The sequence below is a fragment of the Lagenorhynchus albirostris genome, chromosome X (genome assembly GCF_949774975.1).
Source record: "Lagenorhynchus albirostris chromosome X, mLagAlb1.1, whole genome shotgun sequence".
Classification (NCBI taxonomy): Eukaryota; Metazoa; Chordata; class Mammalia; order Artiodactyla; family Delphinidae; genus Lagenorhynchus; species Lagenorhynchus albirostris.
In genome coordinates, this window is record NC_083116.1 from 117,419,349 (window position 1) to 117,444,984 (window position 25,636).

Genomic DNA, 25,636 nt, shown 5'->3' on the forward strand with positions numbered 1-25,636 from the left:
CCTCTGCTGAAATAACTGGTGCTTTGTCTTTCTGCCTGGATCCTGGTTGGTGGAGTACACCGATGGCATACCGGTGGAGTACGTGGGGAGTGGGCCTAGCTTGGAGAACATGAGTTTGAAGTTCACACACTTGTTTGATTTTCCCCAAAACTCTCAACAGCCAGGACACAGGCATGGAGAAGTCAGATGGTTGGGCTGATCAGACTTTGGGGGTTTGAAGAGGAAGATGTTCAAGAGGACATATAAGCATCACAGGCAGGTGAACTAGATAATAACAACAACAGCATCAGCGGCAACAATAATAATAGATATACATAAAATTTTGTTTACTGTGTGCCAGACACTGTTTTAAGTGCCTTATGTATACTATTATTTAACTTATCCCCACGACAACCCCAGGAGATCTGTATATACTTTTATTCTCCATTTTGCAGATGAGGACACCAAGGCACCAGGAGGCTCAGTAACGTGCCCAAGGCCAAATAGCTAGTAAGGGGCAAAGTTGATATTTGAACTGGGCAGTCTGCCTCCATATTTGGGGCTCATCATCATTACAAGGGGTGAATTTCCTCCCCTACAGTTCTGACTCCACGGATATATGACTTAGTGCCTCTATGACACTGCAGCTTGGCTGTGAGGTTTTAGTGATGATGACACATTTCCAAGAAGCCCTTGCAGGAAGTCAGAGAAAGCTGAGCTTAATCTACAAAGATGAGACTGAAAAGAAAGCCGGAAGAAAAGGCATGGACTACTGGGGGTGTGGAGCTCCTCTTCTGCAAAAGCACGATGGAAACGAGACAGAGGAGCTGAGAGTTTATCATTCTCTGAAAGCTTAATTAGGTCATTGGCGGGGACAGAATATTAACAAAAAAAAAATCCCGTCAGCTAAAGACCTGTGGGATTTAATTCCCTCATTCCTACTCCTTAGTCTTAGAATAAATGAAGCCTTTTCCTAGTTACAAAAATGAGGTTGAAAAATGATTGATTGTCCTAATGAGGAAAGAGAACAGCTGCCTGAACAGCAGATGTAACTTCTATAATCATTTCCTCTTCATTGGTTTTCTCCCTAATGACCCCAGCACTGATGATAGTATTTAAGAAGGAGGGTGTGTGATGGGCAGAGGCCTGGAATGATCAGGAAGCTTGGGCAAAGAAGTAAATGGTTAGCCTGAGTCCCTCGTGATTGGCTGCATTAAGTTATGGCTATTCATCAGGCTGGTTGAAGACAGCATAACTAGAGTTTGTGGCAACCCAGTGTCCCAGGACTGAGGGCCAGACCTGATAGAAAAAAACCACCCACAGCTACCACATGTACTTAAATCTGCTCCAGCTTCGCTAAGACCCTAGGGTAAACAGTCATGCAGAGAGGAACATCCCCACCAGGGGACATTTAACAGCAAGCCTGCAAAGAAACTGAAATGTGATAGCATAGGCAGCAGGCGTGGTGGTTAGGAGCATGGGCCCTGGCAGCAAAGACTGTATTCAAGTCCTCACTCTACCACTTACCAGTTGTGTGATAATGGGCAAGTCACTTAACTTCTCTGTGCCTTGGTTTCTAGCTGTGTGACCTTGGGACAGTTTCTTAACATCTCTGTGCCTTATTTTACAGTTTCGTAATCTGTAAAATAAGGATGATAAGAATACCTATTTCATGAGATTGTTGACGGGATTAAATAAGTAAACGTAAAGCACTCAGTGCAGTGCCTGACATTATAGCAAGTCTATTTACATGCTTCTTAAATATCGTAAATGACCTGCCATTGGCAAAACTATGAATCAGCCAAGTTTTTATGCTATCTGCAAAAGTACGATGCAGCCAAGTTAGTCTTCAGTGCCCTCCAGGTTCTTGGACCTCTTTCTCTGTCCCTTCACTTCCATGGCATGTTCCTTTATTCTGTACAAATATTGCACACAAATCTCAGGCGGGGCTAAGACCTCGATTTATGGTGAGATGCTAGTGACTGTTAAGCTTCATCATATTCCTCCTCTCAGCCTTAGATCAGGGGCTCATGTGGCATTTCAGGCACTGGCCAGAAGTGGTGGACGTCTCAGGGCCACTTGGGGCTCATTTTGAAGATCAGTTTTGTGTGACCCCTCCTGGTGTCCCTCGCCACAGCTCAGAAATCTCGAGCTTACTGTTCCCCCAGCTGGGACCCCAGATCCCAGCACATCCTGTTCAGGCGGTCCTGACATTGCACCCCCAAAGCAGTCATCTCTTTGGCCTATGGGTGTAGCCATTGTTGGTTCTGGACGTGTTGGATCAAAGCTGCTTGGTCATACTCTTATCCACATGTCAGGGTAGCTGTCCCAAATTTTGGTTTGGTTCAAGTAGATATAATTACCCCTAATGTTAAAGAGCAAGATTTCTTGTAGTCAAAACATTTGTCTTCATTTCTTTTAGCCTCATGCTGTCTCCATTTTGCAGGTGAGAAAAATCAGGTTTGGTTGTATATGCTAGGAGCCCTATCTTCAAAGTGTCTTCAAAAATATGGGAAATTAATTGCTCCAAATAAATGACGAGCCCATTGGCCGGGCAGTGATCAGCTTTGGTCCTATGAAGACCATCTTCTCTTGAGAATCTTTCAGCTCTCCTCCTCCACAGGGTGGCTTGATTCTCAGGCTGGTAGAAGGTGCTGCAGCACCCCTGGGGCTCAGATCCATACCCCAATAGCCCGAGGAAGACAGGAACCATCTTTTCTGGTGGTTCTCTTTAAGAAGCACCCCGAAAGTGTCCTCTTGTGCCTCATTGGCCTGAATCTGGTCATCCGCCAACCCCTGAATAATCATGGAGGCTGGGAGAATGCCATGTGCTAACTGGCTTAGGTGTGGAATTTTGAGCCAATCACTGTCACAAGGGCTATAATTACATTTAGCTCAATTAGTCTCACCAATGGTATCGGGAAAAGAAAGACACCCAAACAGAAGTCTGTGGATTTGTCAGGAAGTGGTCATTGTCAAGATGCTGGATAGGTAACCAGGCAGTCAGCCTGTATAATGGCCTCCACGATTCTTGCCTCCTGGTAGTCACAGCCCACCCCTCCCCTCTCCTTCTCTCCCCCACTGAATAGGGCTGACCTATGTCACCAATAGGATATTGCAGAAGTGACGGTGTGACTGCTGAGGCTGGGTCCTAAGAAGCATTGGGGCCTCTGTCTTGGATCCCTCCCTCTAGGAGAAGCCAGCACCATGCCACGAGGACACGTCTGTAGCTCTGTGCAGGGGCCCACAGAGAGAGGAACTGAGGCCTGCAGACAACAGTCTGCACCAATTTGCCAGCCATGAGTGTGAGCCATGTGGGAAGTGGGTCCTGATCCAGCCCCAGACAAGCTGACATCTTAATGCAATCTCATGAGAGGCTCTGAGCCAGACTCACCAGTTAAGCTGTTCCCAGATTCCTGAACTTCAGAAAACCATGAGAGGTAATAAATGATTCTTGTATTAAGTCACTAAGCTTTGAAGTGATTTGTTACACAGCATCCTGCAACCGGAATGGTGACCTTCAATGGACACTGCAGCGATTTTTTTTTAGATCCACGAGGTTTCCCTCCTCCCTTTTCTTTTCTTTCTAGATAATTCAAGTAAAATGAGTGCTTTTTTTTTTTTTTTTTTTTTTTTGTGGTACGCGAGCCTCTCACTGTTGTGGCCTCACCCGTTGCGGAGCACAGGCTGCGGACGCGCAGGCTCAGCGGCCATGGCTCACGGGCCCAGCCGCTCCGCGCCATGTGGGATCTTCCCGGACCGGGGCACGAACCCGCGTCCCCTGCATCGGCAGGCGGACTCTCAACCACTGCGCCACCAGGGAGGCCCTAAAATGAGTGCTTTTTAAAGAATTCCCTGTCTTTGCTCCCCATTACTTTCACTGCTTCATTGAATAGGCAGCTACTAACCAGATATGTTTTCTGAGGAATTTCGCTTGAGTTCTTAAAAAATTCAGAACTTCTAAGTTGTGCCACAGACAAGGCTGGCATGTAAAACATTGAACTGGGAAGTTGCCTGAGTAACAAAGTGAGAAGTTTACCAGGCCCACCCGGATAGCTGACTTAGAGTCAGTTCTTAGCGTATACAGGCTCTACCAAGTCGGAAACAGAACATTCAGCTTTACGAATAATCAAGACAATTTCCCCCTGGAAATATGGAAAGCTAAAAAGGATTATAACATTTCATTTGCTTTTTTCCTGATTATAAAGGTAAAAACTTTTAAAATTAGAAAATGTGGAGGATAAACACTGAAAAGAATAAAGAAGAAACTAGAAACCGCCCATAATCTCACTACAGAGACTACTACTAACATTTCTTCATTGCATTTCACTATAAAATTGTGACATGAAATGTAGTTTTATATCCTGCTTTTTACGTTATGTTCTGAGCATTTTCTCATGTCGTTATATATTCCTCAACAATGTGTTCTTTACTGGACGCTTAAGGTTTTATTAAATAAGTGTGCCATCACTTATTTAGCCATTCTTCTAGGTGATTCCCAATTTTTCTATTATAGACAAAGCTGGGGGGGACAATCCTTGTACATCCATCATCGCCCACTTTTCTGATTACCTCTTTAGTAGCTATAATTCCTAGAAGTAGAATTATTGGGTCAAGTATGTGGTATTTTCTAAAGCCATTGATCTATATTGCCAAATTGCCTTTCAGGAAGTCTTAGCAATTTATAGCATTCTAAGAAGGTAATGAGACTGTTCATGTCATTGCACATTTATCAAAACAGAGTAGGACAGTTTCTAAATTATCATTTCTAAATTATTATCAGTTTGAAAGGTAAAAGTAGTATGTTTTAATTTGCATTCATTTATTAGTTGGAAATTGAACATTCTCTCGCACATTATTAGCCATTTAAATTTCTTCTTTTGTGAAGTGTCTATCACAGCCTTCACCTACTTTTTCCATTAGGATTTCATCTTTTATTTATTTTTTCATGTTCTTTTTTTTTAGGATTTCATCTTTTAAAAGACACTGATTTTTAAAGTATTTAGGTCAATAATATTAAATGTAGTACAGATATTTTCCTTGCTGGCTCATTTGCCTTTTAATTTTACTTATGTTGTTTATAGATGATCATATTGATTTCTTTCTCTGCTTTTATATTTTGGAAGTTTGTTACCATGTCAATATGATTTAAGCATTTGTTTTTAAATTTGTGTTTCTCTTTTAATTCTCAACCCATCAAGAATTTATTTTCTGGTATGGTGTGAAGTAAGAATCTAACTTTGGGGCTATTTGTTCTTTTTTCTGATTTAGTCAGCTAGTTGGCCTGAGACAGTTTATTTAATAAACCTTTAGTTCACCACTGATTAGTATGATGACCTTTGTTGCATATGAGATTCTTATGTATATGTGTCTAGCATGGTTCACTGTAGCTTTAGGTAGGGTACATTTAGATAAAGTCTCCTTCTTTTAATATTCAAAATATTAATAGGGACTGACCAGTTTCTACTGGACTCTGTGTTCTCTACAGCAACAGAAACAGAATTGGTGGTTTACCAGTGAGTGAGATGGCACCTGAAGTTCTCTTTTTTAGGGGAGCTGGAAGCTGGGCTGGTCCATAAGCTCCTGGGGTAACTGGGAAATTTAACTGGGGCTGTTACAAGAGAGAGATACTATACGTCTCGCTCAGCCGGGGGAGGGGGAGAAGGATAAGGGAGAATGACACATGCAATAGTCATTATTTCAAGATAAAGTCTTGTTTGAAAACTTCATAAGAAATGGAGTCTTCTAACATAACCCTTGTGACAGAATCTGCAGTGTCTCCTGAACAATCGAAGAAGTTGTTCAAGAGATGTGTTACCTCAATAGTAAGTTTTTAATGTTGGTGATTCAGGTTTCTTTTGGAAGCAAGCACCTTTTAAAACTTCACTGTATTAGTTAGGGAGATTCTAGCTGCTGTTAAAAGTATTCCCCCAAATTTTAGTGGCTTAGCAGAATAGAATTTATTTCTTGCCTTCATAACTGTCCACAGGGAGTTCCTGGTCAGCAGACAGTGTTCCATGCAGTCATTCAGGAACCCAGGCTCCTTCCATCTTGTGTCTCTGCTGTCCTATAGGGCATAAGACTCCACTGCTTAATCCTTTGTATCTAGCTAGCAGCCAAGTGAAAGAAAAGAAGATGGAGAAGGCATACCTGCTTCCTAATCACCTGAGCTCAGAAGGGGCACACATCACATGTGCTCACTTTCCTTTGTCAAAAACTAGCCATATGGCTCCACCCATATGTTAGAAATATAGTACCTGACGGAGAAACCATTCCTTAGCAACAATTTTATACCATGGAAGCAAATACGTGAATTTTATCGTATGGTTAGCTGTCTCTGCCATATTCGGTAACTAACAAAATTTTCAGATATATAATTCCTGGGGTTGATGAGACATTGGTATAACAGAGTTTATCAACCTCATCACTGTTGACATTTTGGATTGAAGAAGTCCTTGTTGCAGGGGCCTATCCTGTGCATTTAAAGATGTTTAGCAGCATCTCTGGTCTCTACTCATTAGATGCCAGTATCATCCCCCTAGTCGTTACTGTTTTCTGTTCATTGCCCTTGTCCTTTGTTTGTTTGCTTGGTCTTCTACTTTTTTCTGTCTTCTCTTGTTTTAATTGAGCATTTTATATGATTCCATTTTCTCTCCTCTCTTAGCATATCAATTATACTTCTTTTTTTTATAACTTCTATTTAGTGGTTGCTCTAGAGTTTCCAATATATATTTACAATGATTCCAAATAGACTTTCAAAGAACACTATACCACTTCATAGGTAGTGCAAATACCTTATAACAGAGTATTCACAATTCCTCCCTCCCATCCCTTATAACCTGCTGTCATCCGTTTCACTTATTCATAAGTTACGTTCGCTGAATACACTGCTGCTACAATTATTATGAACTGTTTTGTGTTAGATGAATTAAGAATTAGAAAAAGAAAAATATTTTATTTTACCTTTATTTATTCCTTCTATTGCACTCTTCTTTATGTAGTTCTGACTTCCTGACCTATATCATTTTTCTTCTTCTAGAAGAACTTTTTTTTAAAACATTTCTTGCAAGGCAAGTGTACTGGCAATAAATTCCCTCAATTTCTGTTTGTCTAAAAAAGTCTTTATTTCTCCATCACTTTTGAAGGATAATTTGACTGGATAGAGAATTGTAGGTTGGTGGGTTTTTTCTTTCAACACTTTAAATATTTCACTCCAGTCTCTTCTTGCTTGCATGATTTCTGAAGAGAAGTCTGATGTAATTCTTAACTTTTCTCCTCTATAGGTAAAGTGTTTTATTTCTTTTGTCTTCTTTCAATATTTTATGTCTTTGATTTTCTGCAGTTTAAATATGATATGCCTAGGTATAGATTTTTTAATATTTATCTTTTTGGGTGTGCTCTGAGCTTCTTGGATCTGTGGTTTGGTGTCTGTCATTAATTTTGGAAAATTCTCAGTTATTATTTCTTCAAATATTTCTTCTCTTTCTACTCCATCTGGTATTTCTATTATGCATATATGACACTTTTGTAATTGTCCCATAGTTCTTGGATATTATGTTCTATCTTTTAATTTTTTTTCTCTTTGTATTTCAGTTTTAGAAATTTCTATTAACATATCACTGATCCCTTCCTCAGTCATGTCTAATCTGTTGCCGAGCCCATCAAAGGCATTCTTCATTTCTGTTAGTGTTTTTGATTTCCAGCATTTCCTTTTGATCCCGAGAATTTCTGTCTCTCTGTTTACATTTCCATCTGCTTTTGCATGTTATCCACTTTTTCCATTAGAGACTTGAGTATATTAATCATAGTTGCTTTAAATTCTCAGTCTAATAATTACAAAATCTCTGCCATATCTGAGTCTGATTCTGATGCTTGGTGTGTTTTTTGCCTTTTGGACTGCCTGGTAATTATTTGTAGAAAGTCACACATGATGTAATGATAAAAAGAACTGAGGTACATATCCCTCTAGTGTGAGGTTTTTATGTTTTAACTGCTTAGGAGTTAAGATGTGCTTATTGTTTGCCGTAGCTGTAGGTATCAAAGGCTAAAATTTCCTCTGATGTCCTTATTTTTGTATCCCCTGTTGTCTTTGGGTTTCCCTAGAGTCTTCTTAAATAAGGTCTGAGATGTGCAATTCTCTCAGTTGTATTACTTTATTATTATACAAGAGCCCATATTGATGTGGTAAGGTGTGGGATATATTCTATAATCCTATGATTAGGTCTTAGTCTTTTAGTGAGTCTGTACCCCCCACAAGTGCCTTTTATCCCCCCCTCAACCTTAGGTGAGATAGGAAGGCTAGAGGTGGCTGGAGTTGGGTGTTTCCCTTCTCTCAGGTCAGTTAGTAAAACCCCAGTTGTTAAGGCCCTGGCAAAATAGTTTTCTTGAGAATAGGCTTTGTTAAGAAGCAGAGAATGATCTAGGCATATTTCAAAATGGCCATGTTGGGGCTTCCCTGGTGGTCCAGTGGTTAAGACTCCACGCTCCCAATGCAGGGGGCTGGGGTTCGATCCCTGGTCAGAGAACTAGATCCCACATGCTGCAACTAAGAGTTTGCATGTTGCAACTAAAAGATCCCACATGCCACAACTAAAAAAGGTCCCACATGCCACAACTAAAAAAAGATCCCGCATGCCACAACTAAAAGATCCCACATGCTTCAACTGAAGATCCCACACGCGGCAATGAAGATCCCACATGCCACAACTAAGATCCAGTGCAGCCAAATAAATAAGTAAATAAATATTTTTTAAAAAGGCCATGTTTCCCCTGCCTCTGCTAGAAACATGAGGAAATTTCCCTTTAATCTTTAAAAATAACACAAAGACAAAAGAGCATATGCTTCACATGCCTGATTCAAAGGTCAAGACTCATTATGTTTTAACCTCTGTAAATTTCTCACTACCTGATTCTGAATTAATGCCTTAAGTATGTTGAAGAATAAGCAAATTAATAGGTTATACATAAGTTTATATGGGTCAAGAAAGGCATGTAAAACCTATTTAAACTCTTTGGGAAACAAACCATTTTCAAGTTTTTGGCAGCATTAAGTGGTAGAAAAGGGACTTCCCTGTTGGCGCAGTCGTTAGGAATCCGCCTGCCAATGCAGGGGACACGGGTTTGATCCCTGGTCCGGGAAGATCCCACATGCTGTGGAGCCACTAAGCCCATGCACCACAACTACTGAGCCTGAGCTCTAGAGCCCGCGAGCCACAACTACTGAGCTCATGTGCCGCAACTACTGAAGCCTGCGCACTCTAGGGCCTGAGTGCCGCAACTACTGAGCCCCTATGCTGCAACTACTGAAGCCCGTGTGCCTAGAGCCTGTGCTCCACAACAAGAGAAGCCACTGCAATGAGAAGCCTGTGCACCGCCACGAAGAGTAGCCCCTGCTCGCCGCAACTAGAGAAAGCCTGCACACAGCAACGAAGACCCAATGCAGCCAAAAATAAATCAAATTAAAATTTTAAAAATACATTAAAAAAAGTGGTAGAAAAGTATATTAATTAGAAATAACTTACTAAAGCAAGTCTTTGAGAAATTCTAATGGTAATATTTTAGTTAATTGCTTGTATTATATTAAAGGACTGGAATATCTTTTGAATATTTAGAACTTTCATGGGTCTAGACTTCCTTTCCTTCAGTTGGTCCTATTTAATGTGGCTTTATGCTGCATCTTGTATTTCTGAAAACTGGATTTTTGTATGTATTGAGGCTGAAGAACCTTGAGAACTGCCACTGGACGACCAGTGGCTCAGTAGTCATCAGCAAGACCATTGGGAGTGGGAAGGTGGTTAGATGGTACCCTTGAGTGACTTAATGGGAAGGTTCTTTATGAGAGATTTCCTGAATAAACATGTAGTCTTTTCATTCCTTTAGATATGCTAATTTTTTTCTTGGAATCAGCCCGACCCTGAGATAGCTCTTTATCTAACTTGTTATTTTGGCCCCAGTAGAAGTGCTTTGGCTGATTTATGTTTAGTTGTTGTAATGCTCACTGGCATTGAGAAACTTGATATATTAAGTTCAAGGTTATTTCTCCCTCTATCACTATTTTATGTAGTATCTGCATCATGAGTACCCGATGAAGAAGCTTCTCTGAAATGTCACTAGCTAACAATAGACAAAGTGAGTCATGGAACTCATTGAGTTTCCCACTATGAGTAGACAGCTAGGAAGCTCAGAACTGAGAATGAACCCACTTCTTGCACAAGACTATGGGATCATAAATTATGCATCTGTTTTGTTTTTTTGTTTGTTTGTTTGTTTTTGCGGTACGTGGGCCTCTCACTGTTGTGGGCTCTCCCACTGCGGAGCACAGGCTCCGGACGCGCAGGCCCAGCGGCTGTGGCTCACGGGCCCAGCCGCTCCGCGGCATGTGGGATCTTCCCGGACCGGGGCACGAACCCGTGTCCCCTGCATCAGCAGGCGGACTCTCAACCACTGCGCCACCAGGGAAGCCCTATGCATCTGTTTTTCATATCGGTATTCTTCCTTCCCCTCATTGTCCCCTCTCTCTCCCTTCAGTCTTAACTGTGAAAACCTGGAGGTAAAATTCAGAAAAGAGTGGGGCTCCCTTAAGGCTGGGACTCTGTGGCATTTTAAATCCACAAGCTTGTCCGTATTGAGCTCCCAGCTTTTGTTAATTAAAGCTTAGATTTTCCTACCCTCTACAGGTTCCAGTAGTGATTTCTGCTTCTGATGGTAAAACATGATGCTTTGTATCTGTCTGTCTGTCTGTACAAATTTGGGGGCAGTAGTTTGCCCTATGACCTCAGTTCTCTGGAGAATCTAAGAAGAGTTGTTGAATTACACTTTCTTCAGCTTTTTTCTTATTGTGGAGCTGGGAGTGATGATTTCCAAGCTCCTTATATGCTGGACAAGAAACCAGAAGCTTACTGTCCCTTCCAGTTGAGACCACCAAAACTGTCTCCAGACGTTGCCAAGTGTCCTCTGGAGAAGATTCAAAAATCACCCTCAGTTGTGAATGATTGCTATTATATCATGTAGAATACTAAATATGATATTTAATAATATGTAATTATATATTTAATAAAAATAGAATTAGGTGAATGAGACTTCTTGGCGATTTGATGGAATCGAACACTGTGGTTTCTGTTGGTACGTGGCTGTGGCAGAGATTGGCTAAATGCACGTGAAACCCATTTCCTCTTCCTGGGCACTCAGTTGACTGTATTCTCTGCCCCCTTGCATCTAGGTGGAACCATGTGACTAATTGAATAGGGGTGGAAGTGGTGCACCTCATTTCTAGGCCCCTAAACCATCCCATGTGCTCTTCTATATTCTCTCACTTTATTCATCAGTCAGCCAAATTCAGAGGATCCAAAGCATATAGGGGATGACAGGCTTACAAGGTAGAAGGAACCTGGACCCCTGAATCAATGCTTGAAGAAAAGCCACCTGGGAGAGCCTTTCAACTTGAACACCTACAATGAATTTTGTGTGCATGAGAAATAATCTCCATTAGAATTTGGAATTAATTCGTTGCTGTAGCATAGAGTAGTTTAACCTGAATAATTCAGGGGCTCAAAACATTTGCTATTAAAGAATAGGGTGACTCTAGAAGTTTGGAAGACTTGAGGAAATGTAGGGACAGACCTTAGTGTTTATGCCTATCAGTTAACAAAATGCATTTATTCCCATTACTTTAAAATGATGTATTATAAATAATTCTAATTTCAGAAAACAGTATCAGCAAAATGATAAAGTCGTTCAACAGTCCTCAGTTCTGCAAAGTCTACCTGAGGCTCTGGTGTCTCAACTAGACACCTAAGAGTCAGGGTAGCTGTACGGTGGGGCCCACACTACTTCCCCACAGTCTGATTCTGATAATGCTGACCAGTACATCCTTTTCCAAGGCAGGAGTCAGAAGAAATTTTCCATTTTGGTGCTTTTCATAGAATTTTGAAGAATGAGAGTAAGGGACTCATTTAGCCATATGTGGATAATAAACCAAGTCAACCGAATGGCAGATATTAGAGGGAAGCCAAACATCCAGATGTTTAATCCTTCCCATTAATTAGAATAAAAATCCTGTGGAATGTGAAGGGTTGGAGGTTACTGGGTTAAACTGATCTATGGTTTTTCTTAGACTACTTAAGAGAATTTGAAATTGCTGCCTTTAAAAATGCAAACTGCGCTGCACTGTTTACATATTTTATGTGGGAAGTGGCAGGTTTTAATTTTAGCTGCATACCACCTTCTCAATTGTTCCCTGAGCAGAGTAGAAACTTAGAGAAAGTTAGATGGACGGAAAACAACGATAGTAAAATGAGAAACTGATACGAGTTTAAAGTTCAAAGTGCACTCCGGAGTGCTGGCCACATTCTGTAATCCGTGCACAGTTGATCAGGAAAACTACATGGTCTCTTCTAGTGTGTTTGACTGTCTGAAGAGACTCAAAGCAGGGCAAATTCATTGTAGAAGAAAAAATAGACTCAGGATATGCACTAAGAGATGGCTCTAGGGTTTTAAGAATTTCTTCCGATCTGATAGTAAACTCTTAAAGAAAAAAAAAGAGGGCTGGTTTTATGCTTTAGCCTTCCTTGGTTTTGTGCTTTGGAATAGAACCTACCTTCTACTTAAATTGTGTGAAGGAATGTTAAATGACAAATGACAGATAAGTTTAAATCTTGAGCCACATGCAAAAAAGAAAAAGCCTGAAAGGAAGGATATTCTTTTTCCTTTTTCTTGGTCAAGTTCTTCTGTGTGCAGTTTCATGAATTGAGGTGCCTGACTTCGAGGTGAGGACATAACTCTTGGAAAAGTGACCTTATCACTTTAGAGAATGCTTTCTTCAGGCAACATTTATAGACATCTGCCTTCTGCTTGCATTAGGCTCTCTGCCCTCTCTCACCGGATATTATATTAGTCAAGATAGATAGGCTGTACTGCAGTAATAAAACTGCCTTTCTGAGCAGTGTGAAAACTGCCCTTCTCTTTCTATCAAGAGACTTTCCTCTCAACCAATCCTGCTTTCGCTTTCAAAATGATGTTGTTTTTCCTGCGGGCTTCAAGTTCTTATTTTGGACAGTAGTATCTGCACATCTTCTCTTTGCATTCCCCCTTCAGTAGTCCTCAAGGCAGCATGGATGCCCCTGACTGTCCAGATGAGAGTCACTATAAGGAAGTGCAGAAAAGAAAAACCCCAAAGTGAATTTTCATTCTCAGCGATTATTCCTGTAACACACTGCTTCAGTTCTTGGTGCTCACGTGTAATTTTGTGACAAGCTGTTGAGTGCGGGGCACTTGGGCTCAGCTCTGTGTCCCCGTGGGCTTGTGAGCAGTATGTGAGGAGATGTGTGCAGGCCTGGAGATTTTTTAAGTCTCTCAGTAGGCATTCACTTTCTGATCAAGGGCTCTTTCACAAGAAGGTCAAATAAATATACTCTTAGGGACAGCAATAAGGCATTAAAGTTTGCCGAAAGATAGGTCCAACCAGCATGTTAATGGCGGCGCCATTTTGTTTATAACTATTGGAATGTGTGTGTGTGTTTTTTTTTAAATTGAGGTATAGTTGATGTACGATGTAAGTTAACAGATATACAACAGTGATTCACAATTTTTAAAGGTTATACTCCATTTATAGGTATTATAAAATATTGGCTGTATTCTCTGCATCGTACAGTATATCCTTGTAGCTTATTTATTTTATGCATAATAGTTCGTACCTCTTAATCCCTACCCCTTTCTTGCCCCTCCCACCTTCCCTCTCCTCAGGGGTAACCACTAGTTTGTTCTCTGTATCTGTGAGTCTGTTTCCTTTTTGTTAAACTCACTAGTTTTATTTTTTAGATTCCACATATAAGTGATATCACACAGTATTTGTCTTTCTCTGTCTGACTTACTTCACTTAGCATAATACCCTCCCAGTCCATCCACGTTGTTGCAAATGCAAAATTTTATTCTTTTTTATGGCTGAGTAGTATTCCATCATGTATAAATATATACACCACATCTTTATCCATTCATCTGCTGATGGACACTTAGGCTGCTTCTGTATCTTGGCACTTGTAAATAATGCTGCTATGAACATTGGAGTGCATGTATCTTTTCAAATTAGTGTTTTTGTTTCTTTAGGATATATACCCAGGAGAGGAATTGCTGGGTCATATGGCAGTTCTATTTTTAGTTTTTTGGGAAATGTCTGTACTGTTTTCCACAGTGGCTGCACCAATTTACATTCCCGCCAACAGTGGACGAGGGTTCCCTTTTCTCCACATCCTTGCCAACTTTTGTTATTTGTGTTCTTTCTGATTATAGACGTTCTGACAGGTGTGAAGTGATATCTCATTGTGGTTTTAATTTGCATTTCTCTGATGATTAATGATGATGAGGATCTTTTCATGTGCCTGTTGGCCATCTGTATGTCTTCTTTGGAAAAATGTTTATTCAGGTCTTCTGCCCATGTTTAAATTGAGTTGTTTGTTTTTTTGATGTTGACTTGTGTGAGCTGTTTATATATTTTGGATATTAACCCCTTATCAGTCATATCATTACCAAATACTTTCTCCCATTCAGTAGGTTGTCTTCTTGTTTTGTTGATGGTTTCCTTTGCTGTGCAAAAGCTTATAAGTCTAGTTAGGTCCCATTTGTTTATTTTTGCTTTTATTTCCTTTGCTTTAGGAGACCGATCAAAAAAATTTTTGCAATGATTTATGCATATTAATGGTTACACCATTTTGTCTGTAACTACTGGAATGTGTTGGTTTTTTAAATAATGTAAACATTTTATATATAGGTAAGAAACTCATATTAAATGTTGATACAGATCAGCTTGAAAATCACTGCTTTACTAATTAGCTGATAAGGCTCTGTGTAAAATCCTGGTGATGTGAACACATGATAGGGAAGCTTTGATGGAACAGGGAAGGACTAGCAAAGGGGTCAGAAAGTTCTTGGTTCTGAAATGTTGCATTTGTCTTTGGGGGAAAGCAAGACAATGGAAGATGAATCCTCTCAGACCAAGAAGACCCATTTAACAAACTACTGACGTTTTCTTCCCAGAAAGTACAGAACTACTTCAATAAGCACAGTAATATGTTAACTAGCAGTTGTTCTTGGATAAACTTTAATTTTAGTACAATTGTTGCCTTGGCTGTGGGTGGTGCAGGAAGGTACCCAGACTCTTCAAGGCTGTGTCCCAGAGTCTGATACAAGGAGAAGAGGAACAGAGGGAGGAAGTGGGGAGGGAACAAAGGGGAGTGGGAGGAGACGGTGTGGCGGAGACCTTGGGGCGTTCTTGTGAGTGCAGCTTCAGAGGGCCCGAGCCCAGAAGTGGACACACAGCCTTACTCCCAGGGTCCTAGTCACTGAGGTCAGGGAAGGCCCAAGCCGCAACCACAGGCTTTTGTGCCTCTGGGCTAGGGATGCTTCCTGAGGAGAAGCCAGAATGCCGGCGTGTGGTTTCAAAGGCCAGGAAGCTGGAAGCCAGAGACCACCCCCAAGGGAGAAGCCTCGTTGCCTCAAGGGGAGAAAGGAAGAAAATGAGTACCTCTCTGCTATGGTCTGAATGTTTGTGTCCCCATACCCCCCAAATCCATATAATGAAACCCTAACCCCCAATGTGATGGTATTAGAAGGCGGGGCCTTTGGGAAGTGCTTAGTGCCTTTGGGAAGTGGGTAGAGAAAAAGATGAGTGAGTGGTAGAGTTAGACCAAACAGAGCTCCGTCCTTGGCTGGGGTTTTGAGGTCCACGCTGTGTGGGCAGTCAGAGGTGGTCAGGAGGTGGGAGACGTGGAAGTGACCTAATAGATGCTGCTAGAAGAGGGGCTGGGACAACGTGGCCAGGTCCTGGGGGTGGGGTGGGGGTGGTCTAGGGGTGGGAAAGAGTGGTTGAAGATCTGTGGGGTGGAGACTGCTGGCATTTACCTCCCCGATTTCAGAAACTCCTCAGGGCATAGGCTGTACTTTGGGAACATTCTTTTCTTTTTTTCCCCCTTCAAGGCTCTTGCTGACTGTTTAACCACTTCTTACCTAAGAACAGTTCTGGGAGTGGAAAGGGTTCCCTCACAGTATGATTTGCCCCACACTGAAGAGCGGTTGCTTGGGCCTTACTGTGTGGGAATTGGGGCCGAGGGCTGCCCAGCCAGGAAGCGGAAACTAGACAGGGCTTGCATTCTTCCTAATTTCTCCAGACATGCTCTTGGTCACTGTTCACTATTCTCACCTGCTGATTCTTCAGTGTAAATGCTAGAATCAAGTTGGCAAGTTAAAAAAATTCCAGTGAGATTTTAAATAAATAAATAATTAATTAATTTTTGGCTGCGTTGGGTCTTCGTTGTTGCGTGCAGGCTTTCTCTAGTTGCGGCGAGCGGGGGCTACTCTTCATTGCGGTGCGCGGGCTTCTCATCGCGGTGGCTTCTCTTGTTGCGGAGCACAGGCTCTAGGCACGCAGGCTTCAGTAGTTGTGGCACGCGGGCTCCAGAGCGCAGGCTCAGTAGTTGTGGTGCACAGGCTTAGTGGCTCCGCGGCATGTGGGATCTTCCCAGACCAGGGCTCGAACCCGTATCCCCTGCATTGGGAGGCAGATTCTTAATCACTGTGCCACAAGGGAAGTCCCTCCAGTGAGATTTTGATTGTAATTGTGTCAAAGCAATGTATTACTACTTTTCATTAAAATTGAATTTGAGCCTAAATAATAAAGTACTTTTTTATTCGACCCCATTATCTAGTGACACTGAGAGCCACTTGAGGCAAAGGAAAGAAGAAGGACAGTCCTTGTACTTGCACACCCACCTTCCTCACCTTGCCCCAATCCCAGCCCTGGTGGAGCCTGTTACTTAAAATTTTGATATTATCTTCATCATGAATTTTTACATTAATTTTAATTTAGAAATATTGTATTAAAATATTTATCTCGATTACTGAGTTTTTTGACATCCGTTTAAATTTTAAACCCAAAGTGAGTGCCTTGCCTGTCTCCCCCATGTCCCCAGTCCATGGAGTACTTAACAGCAGGTGAGAGTAGAGAGGTAACAGGGTTGTAGACTGCTCAGGGAGCCAGGATGACTGAGGACCAGGAGTGAGAAACTTCTCTGCTTAACTCCTAAACAGAATCATGCAGCGCTTCTTAACTGCAGTGTAGAGATACCCATTCTCTGAAGGGTTGCCCTGACCACAAGTATGGCAGGTGGCTTGCAGCTGAAGAGGAGGAGGACGCAGCTCAAGCACTGCCATCCCAGTAGGAGTACTGCACTGTCCAGTATGGGAGCCACCAGCCTTTTGGGCTCTTAAGCACTCGAAACTTGGAAACTGCCCCACAATGGATGAGATTCTTACTCTCCCAACCTCATTTGCAGGTAGGGATTAGGGCTCAGCCAATCAAACACACACAGGCCACATTTGAGGTGATGTGGAAGCAGCCAGTGTTACTCCATGAATCCATGAGGTTGAGGTTGGCAATACCAGCTTCCAGGAGCAGTGAGGCAGAGATTCAGCATTAGTGGGTGGGTGATACCAGCTGTTATGATGCTGCCTAGGAGGTGGCAGGAGTGTCTCTACCAGACCAGTCCTTGGTGAAATTTGTGGCATTGTTCTTTACTACATAACCTTTAAACTGGTTTTCTGGTCTTTCAGAGATTCTCTGTATCCTTCAGATTTTTCCTAGCTAGAATGCTATTGTCTGCAATAAAATCCTGACTGATATACAGTGGTTCCTACACCTGCTGTATAGTAGTACCCAAATACCCAAATGGTGCTTCAAGCAGTCAACACCTCTTACTTGAAGACCTTCTTTTTGTTTAGCACTGTGATAACAGCTAGAGGGACTCAGAAAAAAATGAGCCTTCATTGCCTTGTTCCAATAACTCACACAGGTGATATATGGTGATTGGCATCCTGGTGCCAAGGTCTTCCCCAGGGCAGAGGGGAACAGGTTCTGATTCCTCTTCAGCTTAGAGCTACATCTAACTCTTCAATTTGAATTCTCTAAAAATAATTGGCTGCCTTTCCTCTTTCCTGGCATCTGTTCTCAAATCAACCTTGAGACCAAGGCTGCTCTGGACACACACAGAGTCACAAAATCTCACTTACATCACTGCCTCTAAGTGAGTTTACTACTCTACTTCCGCCTCCAGGAAGTAAAATGATGGGGTGTGTGTTCCTTGTAAAAAGGAAGACATATTTTCAAATCATGCACTTATAATTTTGCAAACGTCAACTCTAGTGTTTGGGTTTCCCCCAAGCTGGACTCTGAGATGAGGATTTAGATGCAAGTTGTTGATTTGGAAGGTGATCCCAGGAAGCACAGGGAGGGAGCAAGGAAAAAGGGGTGTGTTGATGAGCAGGTTATTGCTGTGGGCAACTGGGCTCCGTCCTGCTAAGGATCCTCTGAAAGACTGCGCAGAGCGTAACTCAGAACCGTCCCACCAGGGGGCAAGGAAGTTGGGGTATTTATTTGTCAACTCCCAGCCCTCATGATTTGAGAGTTACTCCTGGGGGTGTTAACTCCCCAGCACTTCTATTATAGTTTGCCCTGCATGGACAGAGACTGCTACTATGGCCAGAGAAAAGTCCTCAGGCAGAGAGACCCAGGTGCTTGAGGCTGCAATCTGCCAGTGTGTGTGGGGACTGTCCACCAAAGCTGTGGATGACCTTCAGGTGGGCCAAGGGCATATAGGCTATATTGGTTGGCTACGTCTAGTTAATAAAACTTTCATCATGAATTCATTCTTGCATTAAACGTATATTTATAGAGCACCCAATATATTCCCAGCATGCATTTTGTCATGGCGATATAGCAGTGACCAAAACAGATGCAAAGCCCTCCCTTAATAGCTTATTCTAGTGACTATTCTCAGGAGTATTAAATTCTACCAACCACAAATGCCTAACAGATTTTCAGTAACATATGCATTCATTTAATACTAATATTTCATATTGTACTAATTGGATAAAATACGACACTTTTTGTTATCTTTCTTTGTTAAGAAAACATAATTTCAAAGAATGTTGGAGCTTGAAGTGTTCCTAAAGATAACTGAGGCATGATATATATGGAGTTTAAAAAAGCGATACTGATGAACCTAGTGGCATTGCAGGAATAAAGATGCAGATGTAGAGAACGGACTTGAGGGCACAGGGGGGAAGGGGAAGCTGGGATGAAGTGAGAGAGTAGCATGGACATATATACACTACCAAATGTAAAATGGATGGCTAGTGGGAAGCTGCTGTGTAGCACAGGGAGATCAGCTCAATGCTTTGTGACCACCTAGAGGGGTGGGATACGGAGGGTGGGAGGGAGATGCAAGAGGGAGGAGATATGGGGATATATGTATACATATAGCTGATTCACTTTGTTGTACAGCAGAAACTAACACAACATTGTAAAGCATTTATACTCCAATAAAGATGGGGAAAAAAGAAAGGTAACTGAGGCATGCAAAGGTGAACTAAACTTTTCTAAATACACATAGCAGAACCAGGACCAAAACTTTAGGTTTCTTCACATATTTCCAAAATAGCACCACATTGCCTGAGACCGGTGATTTTTTACAGCAAAAACCAAAAAGCGGTTTGAGTGCACCCTTATACGTTGTGGTGGGAGTGGAAATGATGCAAACTTTTTGTAAAACAATTGGCAATAAGCATAAGCGCTTTAGAGGTAAACATTCCCATTGACATAGTAATTCAGCTTTTAGGGATTTATCCTAAGAAAATAATCAGAAAATTGCAAAAGATTTATATACAAGAAATGTTAATTTAGTCGAAAAGTATGTTTTTAAAAATATTTAGTATTATGGGAAAATACAGTACAATACTTAGTGATGAAATGAGAATATACAACTTCATATACTGGATGTCTCATTTTTTTCAGAAAGATCCACACAGAGAAGAAAATAATAGCAAAGCAGCTGTTGTATCTTCATGGTGGGACCATGGAATATTTGTTTTTTCTTGTATTTTCTGCAGTGGACGTGTGTTACTTTTATAATCAGGGGGTAAAAGTCGAAACATCCTTTGGCCTAATCTTTCACCTCTAAGCATTTTGCTGAGTGCCGGGCAGGTGTTAAGCAGATACTTTTGTGTCCCTCCACCTTGAAGAGAAATCATAGTTTAAAACTAGGCTCCCAATGTTCAGAAGCCTTCCAGCCAGCATGGCTGTGGAGAGGGTACATTTTGCAATGCCTTCCCTAGTGGCCCTGCATCCCCCTCTGCATCTTCATCTCCCTTCACTGGAGTGCTTCCCTTTCTCCCCATGGGTGTCCCATGGACATGGATCCCTTGTCTGCATCCTGCTAGTGTATTCCTGCTTTGTGGCTTCTATTCCTTTGTTTCCTTCTTCGCCATCAGCTCCGCCTTCATTGTGTTTCTTTCGGTTCCTCTTACAGAAGCAGAATCCCCTGCTGCTGTTTTTCAGCCTTTCTCCCCTCTTAGTTTCAGCTGCAAAGTGTGATGGGGACTTCATCTCATCTTACCTGCTGTGTCTTGCCTTTGGGATTAGACACTTACTATGAAGATGAAAGAAAACCAGCCGCCTATTAAATATATCACCTTTGGACTTTCCAGAGCCTCCAGCTTTGCCAAACACCACGGGAGCCTTTGGCCCCCTATGGCAACACTTCCCGAAATGCATGCTCTCTTCCAAAGCAACTGAAGAACACAGACCCCCTTCTTTCTCCCAAACAAGGCTGTTGTTTTTATCTCCCAGGTTGCTACCATGTGGGAATGTCGTTGTGTGAGAAAACATCAACACCCAAAATGCAGATTGCACTTGCTTCCCATCAACTATGAAGGGGCCATTAATCATTCTCCACCCTCCCATCTTTCCCCGTCTTTATTACAGAGAAGCTGTTCTTGTAATTTCTGAGGAGTATCTGTGGGTGGTGACTAACCTTTGGCATTGTCCATGTGGTCTGACAGGAATGGTCTCGTGTCTCCTAGCATCAGCCTGGAGAGTTCAAGGGCATCTGAGGAGGCCCCATGGCAAGGTGCAGCCAAGCAGAAGGAAACGAAGATGTTAGGATGGGAGCAGCCTGAGGCTGGCTCCCTTAGGCCTGCTGCATTTTTGCTTCTTTGTTAACTAAAGCTCTGAAGGCGTTTGCTTTTTTTATTCCTGGCTCAGCTGAGTAAAAAATGCTGTCTGGGCAACATTTCTTGGAAAACCTCTGCTCACAGGGGTGCAATAAATATCATTCTTTTTGGAGAACCTGTGGTACTTATATGGGTGCTACTGTAGTTCAAGCCCAAGAGAGATACCATGCTGTAGCTATTGGGGTTCAGTGCTAGAAACAGAAACCCCTTTAGGTATTTAAATAGAAAGGTTTTGAGTTCAGAGAATAAGGGGCTTACCATATTGTTGGAAGGGCTGGACAAACAGGAATGATTGCCAGGGTATCACAAGAAATCCTACCTCTGTCACAACTAGGAAGGTGGAGGGTCAGAGGCTGCTGCTGGAATATACACTATCCAGGGTCCAGGAAGCCACCACTGATGCACTTCTTGACACCCCAGAGGTGCAAATTAAACATTGGAAATCTGCTTCAGAAACTCCACATCTCTGCTTAAAGGCAGAAAAGCAGGAAGATGATCTCTGCCCCATGTATTCTTTCCCATTGGTGAAACCTGTTTATGTACAGAAGCCTAGCTGCAAGGGAGTCTGAGAAATATAGTATTTAGCTTTCTGGATTTCTTAGTATAGTAAGACACAATGGAAGGAGGTGGGAATGGAGGCCAAGTATCAACAGACCATACCTTATAAACACACATACGTTATAAAACAGCACTGGCCTTAGAGCATGGAGGGGACCCAGTTGGGGATGGCTGGGGCCCAGTAGGGTCTGAGACCCAAAAAAGTGGGGTAAACAGAATATATGGTAGAGTTTCTTCAGGGAAGAGAGAAGGTAGAATCCATCACAGAATTTTCCCTGGTCTGATTTTTAGCAACACAAAGGAAATAAGGAGACTGTATCCTGGCTAGGGAAGTGGCTTGACTTTTGGCTTATGGGAATTGCTGATATTCAGTGTTAAGTGCAGATAGCATCATTACCTGGGACTTTAAGTAGATGGGAGATGGAGTGGATCATAAACAAAGGTATAGTTCTTGGAAACAGCTGGTGATGGAGTCAGGTCTCTGGCAGCCAACTTCCCTGGCATGGAAAGAGCTGTGGAATGGGGTTTAGGGGAAGGCACAGCAAGAATTCTGGGGTCCTGGCAAGACCCAGGGAGAGTGAGGCCAGATGACTGGGTGGGCTCTTTGGGTCTGATACCGAAAATGGGCCTCTGTACACCAGCACTGAATTAAGCCTCGGAGACAGAGTTTGGGTGAAGTAGAAAAAAATAGCTTTATTGCTTTGCCGGGCAAAGGGGGCCACAGAGTGCTAATGTCCTCAAAGCTGTGTGTCCCCACCTGGGAGGGTCTGTGAGAAGTCTTATAGTCAAGGGGCAGGGTTGCTGATAAGGATCAGGGTGTGTGCAGGGCCTGCATTCATTCAGTCTAGAGATCATCTGGCGTCAGGTGGTCTCACGATGGGCTTTTGTGGTTCTTGAGGTTATTGAACTGTGACCTTCTCTCTGAAATGAAGAATGCTTCTTCAAGTAGTTAACATCTTCCATTTAGTGGGTTTTTTTTTTTTTTTTTTTTTGCAGTACGCGGGCCTCTCACTGTTGTGGCCTCTCCCGTTGCGGAGCACAGGCTCCGGACGCGCAGGCTCAGTGGCCATGGGTCACGGGCCCAGCTGCTCCGCGGCATGTGGGATCTTCCCAGACCGGGGCACGAACCCGTGTCCCCTGCGTCGGCAGGTGGACTCTCAACCACCGCGCCACCAGGGAAGCCCTAGTGGGGGTTTTAGTTCTGCAGAAGAGCTCAAAGATATTGTTATGTGTATCCCTTGAGGAGGAACCAGAAACCTGCCCCAAGGCTGCACTGTTGTTTTTTGACTGCTTCTCCCTTGTCTCCACATCACCTCCCTTGCCTGATTAGCAACTGTTTGAATTGTCCTTTGGAACTCACAGAAGATCATGGAGGCTGAATGAAGCCTACTTCCTACAAAAAAGAAATGGGGGACACAGAAAGGCTTTTGTGCCCAGGAGCCCCACAGGGTCCTGCTCAGTTTCAGGCCCAAGTAAGCAGATGGAAGATTGTGGGAAGTTGCCTTAATTAGCCCCAGTTCTACACCCCTCCCTGTATCCATGCCCTTTGCCTTTTAATTTTGCATCTTCTCTTACAAAAGGCAAAATGGGTTTCCCTACCCCTTTGTTTGGGGCTTGGCCTTGAGACTTACTTTGGACAGCAGAATAGGGGAAGAAGCAGCACAAGTTCGGTTTTGAACCAAAGCCTTAAGAGGCCTCACATGTTTCTATTTTTCCTCTCTCATGCTTTGGCCATGTTCATGAGAAGAGCTTCCCCTGGGTTCTGCTTATTCAGCCTAGGCCCAAGAATTAACCCATGTGGGAGAGACTAGAGCCCAGCCCATTACAAGGAACCAATCCCAGTGGACCTACAGCTTGAAGGAAGGCCTTCTAGCTGAACTCAAGCTAGTTCTTCTTGGCCCCAGGAAAACTAATGGTGTGTGAGAAATAAATGCTTATTTTGAACACTGAAATATTTGTGATTGTATAATAGTTATGCAGCAATAGCTGGCTGATACAGAGACTGTCACTGAATACCAACGGGTTTATCATTTCCAGGTATTTCAATGAAGAGTATCAGGAGGACATCTACAAATCTCAGACCGGCATGTGCAAGCTCTGAGGAATGGGAATAACCCAGTGTATCTGGGTGACCTTTGGAGAAAGCTGAGACAGAGCTACAACACGGCAGTGGCTGACACCCAACTCATAGCCCATCTTCTCCAGGTAGGCTTCCCTGATTTGCCAAGCCCACAAAGATCTCTTCATCCTCTACTCTCCTCACTTATTGCCTGTTTTTCTCCTTCAGCTCTGATCATATGCCATCACGTTTAGAGTGACCTAATTCCAAATTTCTCCAGATAAATGGATCTACCTCACTGTATTTTTATCTAACCACATGTCTATATTTTTTCTGTGTGGATATAATAAGGGACTGGTCAAGCGTCTTGTTCAGATCCACATGCATTATGTTTAAAGCAATGGTTTTTGAGATTCAGTCACTTCTGAACCATCTTCATGATGTTTGTCTATTTCCATGTATAACCAGGGAACAGTGTCTAGGGGGTGAGAGATTGTAGGCGAGCTGAGGCTGTGACTGGCTGTGACTCATAAAGGACTAGAATGCTGAGAGAAGAGAAGAGTCTTAGAAGGAGTTCTGTAAGGGAGAAGGGGAGGCTGGTGGAGGCAGAGGACTGGGCTAGAATTAAAGTGCAGCAGTAGTTAAAGAAGGATACTGAGAAGGAAGCCATTTGAGGGCAGCATTAAGAACCAGGAAGGGGCACTGTAAGAGGTAGAGATGGGAAGGTATCGGGGAGGACTGCAGAGTCATTGCTGAGGAATCTCACAATAAGACAGGGCAAAGGGCAGATGGTGGAGGAGAAGCAGGAAGATGTAAATGTTGGGCAAGTGAAGTCTGTGGACCATCATTGTGCCAAGTAAAATCATCTTGTTTTCCATGTGAAGAGATGTCTCTGTATTGAATACCACACTGAGGAAACTGGTCTAAATCAGTGGGCTTCCAAATCTTTTTCTGCTTGCATGTCCTCGAAAAGAATTTTGAAAAACTACATATTCCCTCACACTTTTAAAGTTGATATCTAAAACCCTTTATAAGTTTAAATATTGTAATTCTAAAAGACGTAATATATAATAGTATACTGTAACTATTGATATTTAAAAATAAAACATACTGTACTTGCTGGTATCAAAACATCATTATGGGTGGGGACCTTCAAGATGGCGGAGGAGTAACATGTGGAGATCACCTTCCTCCCAACAAATACATCAAAAATACATCTACATGTGGAACAGCTCCTGAATGCTGAACAGCATGTTCTGAACAGCAGAACACCTACTGAATGCTGGCAGAAGACCTCAGACTTTCCAAAAGGCAAGAAACTCCCCATGTACCTGGGTAGGGCAAAAGAAAAAAAGAAAAAAACAGAGACGAAAGAATAGGGACGGGACCTGCACCCCTGGGAGGGAGCTGTGAAGGAGGAAAAGTTTCCACACAGTAGGAAGCCCCTTCACTGGCGGAAACGGGGGGTGGGTGAGTGGGAAGCTTCGGAGCCACAGAGAAGAGCGCAGCAACAGGGGTGCGGAGGGCAAAAAGTGGAGAGATTCCCGCACAGAGGATCGGTGCCGACCGGCACTCACCAGCCCGAGAGGCTTGTCTTCTCACCCACCGGGGCGGGCGGGGCTGGGAGCTGAGGCTCGGGCTTCAGAGGTCAGATCCCAGGGAAAGGACTGGGGTTGGCTGCGTGAACACAGCCTGAAGGGGGCTAGTGCACCACGGCTAGCCAGGAGGGAGTCCGGGAATAAGTCTGGAACTGCCTAAGAGGCAAGAGACCATTGTTTCGGGGTGAGCGAGGAGGGGGGATTCCTTCCCTGTCTGCCCACAGAAGGCAGAGCACCGCCTGAACGAGCTCCAGAGACAGGTGCAAGACGTGGCTATCAGCGCGGACCCCAGAGACGGGCATGAAACGCTAAGGCCGCTGCTGCCGCCACCAAGAAGCCTGTGTGCGAGCACAGGTCCTATCCACACCTGCCCTCCCGGGAGCCTGGG

The 25,636-nt window shown here is 43.0% G+C and overlaps 1 protein-coding gene across 2 annotated transcripts in view; it reads left to right on the top strand.

The window, feature by feature from the left end:
• The window catches only part of RAI2 (retinoic acid induced 2), a 388,083-nt gene that overhangs the window by 20,942 nt on the left and 341,505 nt on the right, over nt 1-25,636 (top strand). The window contains exons 1-2 of one of the 2 annotated variants that reach the window (XM_060137086.1): nt 3,339-3,419; nt 23,629-23,796. The gene's annotated coding sequence lies outside the window, so the exon portion shown is untranslated. Of the gene's footprint in view, nt 1-3,338; nt 3,420-23,628; nt 23,797-25,636 lie in introns of those variants that run through there. The other variant, XM_060137085.1, reaches the window with a different exon arrangement.